Below are 11,667 nucleotides of genomic sequence, written 5' to 3' on the forward strand. Positions count from 1 at the left end.
TAACATAGAGATAAGCCAATGCCAATAATCTGACGTGATCAACAAATCCACACAACAAACTCAGCGAACACATCTCCATATGCATCAGATTATTTGTTACATGTTGGAAAAGGAGTAGGAGGAAGTATACACTTATTTTTTTCCTACCCCTCCTCACCTACTCTTAAATTAATTCAGCTACTATATATTACAAACTCAACTCCCACCGTACTGTATAGTTCACGTTCAACGCAAGTTGTGCTGCACAATACAAACTCAACTACTGTGAACAATGGGAGAAGAAAAAACCTCATCAAAACACGAGAGAGAGAAAAAAAGAAAAACACATCCTAATATCATCTGCCAAGAATAAACAGATCTCAGTGCTATGTACACCCCAAATATCCACTCATTGTCATAGAAAGAAAAAAGTAATAAGAAATGTTTTACGATAAATACACTTAGACAGTTAACGCAACTCTCCATCATCCCTATATCTCTTGATAATCAGTCCATTGTACTTCTTCTTGAACTGTGTAATGTTTGTGCTTTGTTTGAGCTCCATGCTCAGACTGTCCCACAGTTTTACCCCACAGGTTGAAATCCCAATGCACTTCAAAGTTGTGCCAACACATAATCTCTTGAAGTTTAATGTCCCTCTCAAATTACTATACTCCCCTTCTCTATCTGAGAATATTTTTTGTATATTACTCAGTAGTAGATTTCTTGCTTTGAACATTATTTGTACTGTGTTAAATTCTACTAAATCCCTGAACTTCAAGGCACTTGACTTTAAAAATTGCTTTTTGGTGTGTCCACGATATCCTGCATTATTAGCCATCCTTATTCTTACTGTCGTCTGGCTGGGAGAGCTGGTGTTGCATCAGCTGGGGGAGCCTGGTCTGCTGCGTCCGGTGGGCCCAGGGACCACGGCCCTGCCTGGAGCTGCGCCCGAGGAGGAAACACCGAGGGCGGTCTCACAGGACGCAGAAGCGTTACGTTTGAGATATGTGTTCTTGTAGTTTTTAGATATGTGCTTTTGTCTTTGTGCTGCACTGCTGTGGGCTGGGGGAAATTATATAAATAAACTGTTCCTGGTTCGTGATTCCTGATTATGGCTCTTTTTTGTAGTATGCATAATGGTTGTAGGTTGGTTTTGTAGGTGTTACCCCATACCTCCACACAGTAGATCAGATATGGTAAAATACAATTTACAATTTGAAATAAAAGAACAATACAGATTGTACAATGATTAATGATCCAGAATGTGTCACGCTTTTCTCATGACTGCGATGCTCCTTGCCAGCTTTGCTTGCACATATGTTATGTGAGGTTTCCAGCAGATTTTGTGGTCTAGTATAACACCTAGACATTTATTTTCATATATTCTTTCTCGTTGGACATTGTCAATCACTACTTTTACTTTGGTGTATATTTTATAATTTCCAAACAACATAAACTTTGTTTTGTCCAGATTTAAAGAAAATGTGTTTTTGTCAAACCACCATTTTCATTTTTCTGTTTCTATTGTGGTCACCTTCAAAGGCTGCTGTAAATTCTCACCAGAACAAAATATATTCATGTCATCAGCAAATAGAACAAATTACAAATTTTTTTGATACCTTACATATATCACTTAAGTACAGAATGAACAGTTTTGGACCTAAATCAGGATCTGGCTAGTGTGACTTTAAGCACCATGCTAACTTCAGCAGGACATGCCGGATGGTATTTCATTCATACCCATTTCAAAGACTGCAATAAAATCACAATGACAATAAAACCTATTAACCACTGACAGCCATACACCAGCTGAAAGGGTAGGGATCGAACACAGGCAGCACATTGTGGCATTTTGACACATTATCTTTTTTCCATTTGGTGAGTAAAGGTAAGGAGGTGAAAGGAAGAAAGAAAGGGGACAAGAGAGCATAGAAGAGAAGAGGAGAGGTGAGCTGAGGAGAGGTGAGCTGAGGTGAGATGGGGGGGGCGAAGCTTCAAGAGAGACAAACTTATGTGTTTCCTCCGGGCATTGAGCCAGCTTCATGGAGAACCTTCAGAGTTCATTAGAAGCAAACTCAATTTTAAAATCTTCAGCACCTGTTTAATAGCAATCCTCGGGGACTAAAGACCTTCAGGGGCCTCTGTGTCCCCATATTTCACATGTAAACCATAGTCTCTCCCAGAGCACATGGCAAACATTTACTGAGGAAGCCAGTCAGCTTGGTATGGAGATATTAATTTCAATATGACCACATGGTGATATCATAGTTACTTGCTTTTCACAAACCAGAATAAAAGAGGGCCAGCACTGGGGTAATGCTTCTTGTTGACGCTTATATCCCATTCCTTGGGAACCATAGCATTTACAAGGCTTTTGGGGACTACAAAACAACATCAGGTGTGAGTTATTTTCTCTCTCCAAAATACTGTACAAAAACATGTGCAAACTTCTCACAGCCATAAGCACTGGTTATTAGTAGCAGATGAAATATTTGCATACCACTATCAGGGCACATGTCCAACAATATAACTCAATCAGCAAGAAACAACAATGCTGTTGGCTCTAAAAGATGCATGCACAACCACACACTAGATCTATACAGGCTAAAACATGACACTGCCTCTGGGGTTCTTCTCATCATCCAAAGAATAAACACATACCTGAAGATTTTCAGACACACCAAATTACATATAAATATCACTACTACTACTATTACTACTACTACTACTACTACTTTCGGCTGCTCCCATTAGGGGTCGCCACAGCAGATAATCTGCTTCAATTTCTTCCTGTCCTCTGCATCTTCCTCTGTCATACCATCCACCTGCATGTCCTCCCCACCACATCCATAAACCTCCTCTTCGGCCTTCCTCTTCTCCTCTTGCCTGGCAGCTCCATATTCAGCATCCTTCTCCCAATATACCCAGCATCTCTCCTCCGCACACGTCCAAACCATCTCAATCTCACCTCTCTTACTTTGTCTGCAAACAGTCCAACTTGAGCGGTCCCTCTAATATAATTGTTCCTAATCCTGTCCTTCTTCATCACTCCCAATGAAAATCTTAGCATCTTCAACTCTGCCACATCCAGCTCCTCCTCCTGTCTTTTCATCAGTGCCACTGTCTCCAAACCATATAACATATACCTGGTCTGACTGCCATCTTGTAGACCTTCCTTTTGTCTCTTGTTGGTACCCTTCTGTCGCAAATTACTCCTGACACTCTTCTCCACCCACTTCACCCTATCTGCACTCTCTTCTTCACCTCTCTTCTGCACTCCCCCATTTCTTTGAAAAGTTGACCCCAAGTATCTAACTCATCCAAATTTGTCACCTCTACTCCTTGCATCCTCACCTTTCTGCCGTCCTCCCTCTCATTCACGCATATGCATTCTGTCTTGCTTCTACTGACTTTCATTCCTCTCCTCTCCGGTGCATAACTTCACCTCTCCAGGCTCTTCTCAACCTGCACTTCCATGCCTCCACAGGTATGTCATCTGGACTAACTGCATTTCCACTCTTCATCCTCTTCATAGCTGCCCTCACTTCGTCCTTGCTTATCCACCGCACTTCCTGATTCACTATCCCCACATCATCCAACCTTCTCTCTCATTTTCTTTATTCATCAGCCCATCGAAGTACTCCTTCCACCTTCTCAAAACACTTTCATTGCTTGTCAGCACATTTCCATCTCTATCCTTCATCACCCTAACCTGCTGCACATCCTTCCCAGCTTAGGCCCTCTGTCTAGCCAATCAGTATCAATCCTTTTCTCCTTCCTTAGTGTCCAACCTCTAATATAACTCGCCATACACATGTTCCTTTGCCTTCGCCGCCCATCACTTTGCTTTACGCCACATCTCCTTGTATTCCTGTCTACTTTCTTCGTCTCTCTGACTATCCCACTTGTTCTTTGCCAACCTCTTCCTCTGTATACTTTGCTGTACTTCCTCATTCAACCACCAAGTCTACTTGTCTTCCTTCCTCTGTCCAGATGACACACCAAGTACCTTACTAGCTGTCTACCTCATTATTTCTGCAGTGGTTGACCAGCCATCCGGCACCTGCTCAGTACTGTCCAGTTCCAGTCTTAACTCCTACCTGAAGTTGACACAGTAGCCTTCCTTCTTCAACTTCCACCATTTGATCCTTGGCTCTGCCTTCACTCTCTTCCTCTTCTTGATCTCCAAAGTCTATCGGATCTCCAAAGTCCATCCGATGCTGCCTATAGCTACGTTCTTCCCTGTCACCACCTTGCAGTCTCCAATCCCTTTCAGATTGCACCTCCTGCATAAGATATAGTCCACCTGTGTGCACTTTCCTCCACTCTTATACATCGACCTGTGTTCCTCCCTCTTCTTGAAATATGTATTCAGCACAGCCATTTCCATCGTTTTCACAAAATCCACCACCATCTGTCCTTCCACATTCCTCTCCTTGACACGATATCTACCCATCACCTCCTCATCACCTCTGTTCCCTTCACCAACATGCCCATTGAATTCCACTCGAATCACCACGCTCTCCTCCTTGGGTACCCTCTCCACCACTTCATCCAACTCACTCAAGAATTCTTTTTTCTCTTCCATCTCACACCCAACTTGCCAGACGTATGTGCTGATGACTTTAGCATCACATCTTCGATTTCCAGCTTCATACTCATCACTCTGTCCGACACACTGTTCACCTCCAACATACTCTTGACATAATCTTCCTTCAGAATTACCCCTACCCCATTTCCCCTTCCATCCACACCATGGTAGGAGAGTTTGAAACCACTTCTGATGGTCCTGGCCTTACTCCCCTTCATCTGGTCTCTTGCACTACAGTATACATATCTATCTTTCTTCTATCCATCATATCAGCCTGCTCTCTCCCTTTACCGTCATAGTGCCAAGATTTAAAGTTCCGTCTCTCACCTTCACACTCTTACCCTTCCTCCTCTTCCGCTGCCTTTGGACATGCCATCCCCCTCTCCTTCTTCTTCACCCAACGGCCAACAGTACCGGTGGCAGTCATTGGTAACCCGGGCCTCGACCAATCCAGTATGGAAATCTGATTTATGATCCGCATATTTGATCTGGCAAAGGTTTTACGCCGGATGCCCTTCATGACTTAATCCTCCCCATTTTTCTGGGCGTGGGACCGGCACTAACAATGCACTGGCTTGTGCATCCTCAGTGGCTATAAATATGACAATGAATTGGATATACACAAGTCTCAGCGTTTTCGTTTTTTACCGATTTTCACCGAAAAATACCCAGATTTTTTAAAAGGAGCAGATCGGTTTAAACTGATTTTCACCGGGATTTTATGTTTACACGGATCCAAAAGTTGTTCCTGTTCGTCTGAGGTTGCATAACAGTGTCCTCTTGTGGCGAAATTCGGCATGCTGGATGGCTTTGAAAAATAAAGCCTTGGATATACAGTGGGCCTTCCGTTCTGTTTGATCTTAAATTGCAGCTCAAAAGCAAGCTTTCTGAGGCCATTGGCTGGAGGCCAGCCCTACACGTGGTTGACAGTCCGTGAGTAAGTGATGGAGTTTCACCATTGGTCAGAGGGTGAAGTTGGAGTTCCCCCATTGGCTGCACGAACAGTTTTCTATTATGTCATCAGCTCTGCACGGAATCGATGTCAAAACAGCGGCTTATTAAAAGTAGTCACGCAAAAACAGCCACTTAACAAATGACGTTGCGGTCCAGCCATATACTAGGTTTTAACCTAGTCTTATTTTTTACGAAAAACTCGGGAGTCCCAGTCTCCATCCATTCTGCTAACTTGCTAGCTGGTTCCGCCCACACTACGTGTAGTAATGTAGTAGACTTGCTGGTTGGAGACTCAGTGCAAGCAGTTTTTTATGATAACGACAGCGATTTGATTGGTGAGAAGCAAACTTGGCCTCCCTTGTTTTTTTTTGTTGTTTTTTTTTTTACGATGAATTGACCAGAGCCCTAGAAAGTGAGAGTTACGTCAACTCCGTAGACGTCAATGGGCCAATTATTTAACAGCAATGGCGGATCATGGGAGCCCCGGATAGTTCCAAACAGTGCGCACAGAATATGTGTCACGTTGGAATATATCTATATCTATATATAAATGTAAAAATCTGAAAATATTGGTTAGTAGTTACCAGAAATCGCGGCTAAGCAGTTCATTTAAATGACCCGCCAAGCTTCGTTTGGAACTGTACCGCTACATGAACCACGTGACCCTCTCGCGTTCTGACCCCTCATTGACGCAACTCTCTTTCGAGGGCTCTGGAATTGACCATGCAACGTTACGTCAAACCTGGCCTACTTTTTTCCCTCTAAGGGAAACCAGGAAAAGCTGGCCTCCACTGAGTGATCGTAGCATTTCACCGACCACTAGACAGCACAGAGGACATCGCCTACACATTGTAATGCACGCCGAGGGGCGCTGTTTCCCTCGCTACGCTAGCTAAAGAAGAAAAATATGATAATACGTGTAATATTTTGATAACAAGGGAAATCGCAAAACTCAATAAAGATAAAGCCGTGGGAGTAAGAAATTTTGGTTTCTTTATTAGAATATATTTATGGAGAGGCAAGCTTCCTCTGGCCTCCGAAAGAATCCTCCTCTGGTTGAGAGTCGTGTACTGGGTCAACCAGGATTTAAAGGAGTTTCTTTGATGGTTCCCGAAGTTTGTGAAACCCACCCATCATCTGGAAAACCTTCAACAAAAAAATGTCATCTGTCAAGGCCTAGACACGGTTTTGTCAGCACAGGTAGAGTCTCAAGTTTGGGACATTTGGCAGGTTGGGGTTCACTGTCCAATTAAAACAAATGCCACTTTAGTATCAGATGCCCACACACCAGGTGATGTACAGTCTTGTTTTTGCAAGACATTCCATACAATATATATATATATATATATATATATATATATATATATATATATATATATATATATATATATAATTTAGTAATTTAGTAGCCTGACAGCTTGCTGTACCATTCATTTTTATTTAAAATCAATTCAAGGTTAAATCAACGACTTTGTACTTGGACATATTTCTTTCTGAGTATGGTGTAAACACATTTGGAGGTCGCTAATGCTCATTGATTGTTGGCTGACAATGAAACCACTCAGCACTGAATAATTAGTCGACGGTATAGTCTTCATGTGAAGCCTATGGCATATGCTGTGTGAAGGCTTTCCAAAATGCAAGCCTTGTGTCGAGCCTTGAGGTGGCGCTTGCCGCAACTGAGGCGGATGGCTCTGGCGCTATAGCACGCGCGCGCGCGCACACACACACACACACACACTTCTCGGTTTGGCTATATACGGTCTCTCGTTTAGAAATAATTGTCAAGACTGATCAAGGGAGAATGACAGAAAGGCAGGGAGAAAGAAAGAAAACGACAAAATAACGAACAACTTGACGTCGCTGTGTCGTCCAGCCCATTTTCAGCGACCCCTCATTGCGTCTCTCCCCCATTCCCTCGATCCTCATTCACCTGAAACAAACTGCACTTCCCTATAGGCTGTCAGGGCGCTGCGGAGAGAGAGAGGGAGAGAGAGAGCGAGAGAGAGAGAGAGAGAGAGAGAGAGAGAGAGAGAGAGAGAGAGCGGAGGGGGAGGGGAGAGGCAGCAGCAGGTAAAGTGGTAGAGATGGAGGAAAGAGCAGGGGAGGGTGTCTGCACATGCGCACTAGCCCCTCATCCCCTCCGCATCGCTTTTTTCCCCTCTACCCTCACCACCACCAACCCTCTCTCTCTCTTTCTCTCTCTCTTTCTCTCTCTCTCTCTCTCTCTCTCTCTCTCTCTCTCTCTCTCTCTCTCTCTCTCTCTCTCTCTCTCTCTCTCTCTCTCTCTCTCTCTCTCTCTCTCTCTCTCTCTCTCTCTCTCTCTCTCTCTCTCTCTCTCTCTCTTTCCTGCAGCATCAGTACCACGCTCCTTCCTTCTATCGCATTGGCTTTTACTGCTCTAGCTGCTGCGCGCTGCGGGGCCACACTGCGACCGCACCAAAGAGGAAGCCGCGGACGAGGGGGGACGAGCGGTGAAAGGGGGGTGATACACGGACAGAAAATACCGAAAACTGACGACAAAAAAAGAAGAAGAAGAAGAATATCGATCCGGGTAGAGACGTATTAGCCACCCCTCAGTTTGAACACTAGGCCTACCTGACCGAAAAAAAAGAAAAGAAAAAAAATTAAAACCTAGTCGGAAAATTTCGGAGCACAAGACGACGACGCGGCGTTGGAACCCCCCCCCCCCCAGGGCGACTCTCTTTTAGCAGCCAGCTCGGCGCGGCGACATCATGAAGGACCGTACGCAAGAACTACGAAGTGTAAGCTGCCTTTAATTGTATTCTGGCCACCATATTTCTACCACCTGCCCCCCTCACGACCACCACCACCACCATCACCACCCCTCCGCTCTCTCCCTCTCTTCCTCCTAGCCGCAATCGGGCGTCAGCGGTGGGCTGTCATCTCGGTAGCAAGCTCCTGGCCTCTCTGGCATCGGTCATAATTTGAGCCTCTCTCGGCTTGACATGATTGAAAGCTAATGATAGGATTTTACCGGAGCCGTCGATTTGCAGCGCTGCACACGCGAAAGAGGGCATCCTTTGAATGAAAGCTGCCGTCCTTGCTATTCAGCGGTGGCCATGCCTGCCCCGATAGGTGGATGGCTGAATGTGACCATGATGGAGGGAGTGAGAAGAGATGGAGACGGTGGGAGACAGACAGAAAGAGAGAGAAGAGAAAGAGAGGGGGGGGAGCTGACTCCGAAATGAGCCGCGAATGCAGTTTTTTTAGGGGGTGGGGGTGGGTGGGGGGTGAGGCCCGCATTCACAAGCGGCCCGAGTTTAAACGAAGCCTAACGCGTCGCCTCCCATAGCCCATAGGACGTGCGATAGGAACAGCCCCACAACCCGCGGATCGATGCAGGTTTATAGGAGCTGATGATTGCTGGATAAATAGCGGCGGATAGGCGGCTCGTCTGTATAACAGGCGAAGCTCGAACAGCGAGAATGAAGCCACCGTCTGCCAGGCCATCGTTTAAGACTGACTCATTTCTTTAAAGTAACTTAGAGGGTTTCCCTCGAACCGGAGCCTCACCCATTTCACGATGATGGCTCTTACCTGGTTTTAAACCGAGGCGAGGGCGTGCGTTTTCCAGAAAAGGGGCGTGCTGATGAGATATTGGGGTGGGCGTCGTATTCCGAGGCTATTACATGTTACGAATCGAGTTGCCATGTGTGACATGTTATGGATTGACGAGGCTATGGGGGATTATACGTGCGGCGAGGGCCCATGTTTCTTCAGAATGGGGAATTTAGTAACATGGGCCGCATTCAACCCTGCTAAGCCCAAACTCTGCAGCCCGGGGTTCAACTGGGTTCGCTTGGCACGGTAGACAGCCATCACTATAGCCTATCTGCAACATCTCCCTCCCCCCCCCCTCTCTCTCTCTCTCTCTCTCTCTCTCTCTCTCCCCCTCTCTCTCTCCAACTTCTCTCTGCACATATCTATAACTCAAGATAAATGCATGTGTATGCGTGCGTGGATCCGCCCGCGTGACGAGCCTGTTCGCACAGCCTTCCTCAATGGGCTGATACCGCACTGCTGGTCGGTTTGCCAGCCATTTAGCTCTGAAACACACAGCACACACACACACACACACACACACACACACACACACACACACACACACGCACACACACACACACACACACACACACGTACTGGTAGGTCAGCCGCGGCACATTGGCGTTTTACCAAAAGGCGATCGAGGTTTCATCCTTCCCACCCACCACCCACCCCCACCATCTGCTCCATCTACACCTTCACATCCTTCCTCGATACTCCCCATATCCTCATCCCCCTCCATCCCTACCCTTCGCCCTGATATCATTCCGTCACTCAGTCTTGTGAGTGCACTTTGCCTCGTTGGGCACTGCTGCAGAAATCTGCACGCCGCACATCACACGAATTTCTCTCTCTCTCTCTCTCTCTCTCTCTCTCTCTCTCTCTCTCTCTCTCTCTCTCTCTCCTCTCTCTCTCTCTCTCTCTCTCTCTCTCTCTCTCTCTCTCTCTCTCTCTCTCTCTCCCTCTTTCTACACGGTGGGGTGAATGTGTCGCGGGCTGGTGTATCTCTATCGCCGCACATCCTTGCATATTAGCATCAGCACATTATTAGACGCGCTCTGGTTGTGAAATGGACATCCAAGAGTGGTAGATGATCGTTTTTTATCTCTTCATTTCCGGGCTTCAGCTGTGTGTAAATGTACGTCGCCCTGTGTGCCTGTGTGCGTGTGTGTGTGCGTGTGTTTGTGTGTCACTGCCCGGCCCCCTTCCACTCCCCTTTGCGCCCTGCCTGTGTAAATAGCTAAATCCCCGTGGTGAAATCATCGACCTTACTTGAGCAACCTGTCCATGTATTACCTTCAACCACGCATAACCGGTGCCCCGTCCACCATCTAACACATATATTACACACATATATTGCATATATACATGTATATGTATTCGTAAAGGCTAACATATGTCATTGCGGTTGAGATCTTTTTTTTTCTGGTGTAATCGGCCACATCATGGTGACGTGTACACCGTGCGCTTCGCTGTTTCCCCGCCTCCTCCTCCTCCTCCTCCTCCTCCTCCTCCTCCTCCTCCTCCACTATACCGAACTAGTTCCGTGTCTGTACGGCTTTTACCGAAAGGACGAGGCGCGCATGTTGGCATGTGAATGAGCTTGTGAAGAGGAGGGGGGGGGAAAGAGGAGGTGGCGGCTTTTCCACCTATTTAGCCGATGTATCGAGTGTATATATATCGCCGTGTGGTTCCTGGGTTGAATTCTGTCCCCAATACGTGTCCACCACAGCCGTCTATTTCCGCCGGAAATCCGCCGGAAAGATGGGCGCAGAATACAAATCACGGGATCTGCGCGATGAGAGAGAAAACTGAAAAAGGAGAGCGAGAGATGGAGAAAGAGAAAGGCGAAGAGTGGGTGATAACGCCGCTAGACTGGAGAGAGAGAGGGGGGGGGTGTGAGTGCGCGTGCGCGCTGCCGCACAATAACCTATTCCAGTTTCATTGATTATAGGGGGGGGCGTGAAGGGACACAATTCAAGCTCACTCTCACACTGGATCATAAAGCGAGAATGAATTTCAGCAAGGGACCGGGCAACAGAGTAAAGATTCTGGTGAATTCGAAGACAGGTGGATCAATGAGAGAGAGGGGGGGGGGGATAATACAGAAAGAGAAGCTTGCTCTTTGTGATTGGAATTCCTTACACAGATCAGTGTATTGATCACAGAGAAAGCGATAGAGAAACACACCCACTTTGAATTGATTTGTTTGCTGAAGGCTGTAAAATGAAATATCCTTATTTATAGGCAATTTGCAACTGACCAATCCTGGATGACCTCACAGGACTATAGTACTGCTTGCGTTTATAAAGCTTCTCTCGCCACACAGGCCTGTTCTATTAGATTCTATTCTGTTCCATCCATCCGAGGTCACTGTGTGGTGTACCGATCTTGTGCGCCACACTGAACCCCTAACAGAGCTGTTGCTCCCTGCCACACCATGACCTCTGACCTCTCTGTTCAAGGGCAGCAAGTAAAAAGAAATGATATTTTCTTCTCCGTTTCAATCTCACACTATTAGTGCTTGATTAGAAGAGCAGCAAGAGGCAGAAAGAGAGAAAGAGAGAGAGCTG

The sequence above is a fragment of the Lampris incognitus genome, chromosome 10 (genome assembly GCF_029633865.1).
Source record: "Lampris incognitus isolate fLamInc1 chromosome 10, fLamInc1.hap2, whole genome shotgun sequence".
In the NCBI taxonomy this organism is placed as follows: Eukaryota; Metazoa; Chordata; class Actinopteri; order Lampriformes; family Lampridae; genus Lampris; species Lampris incognitus.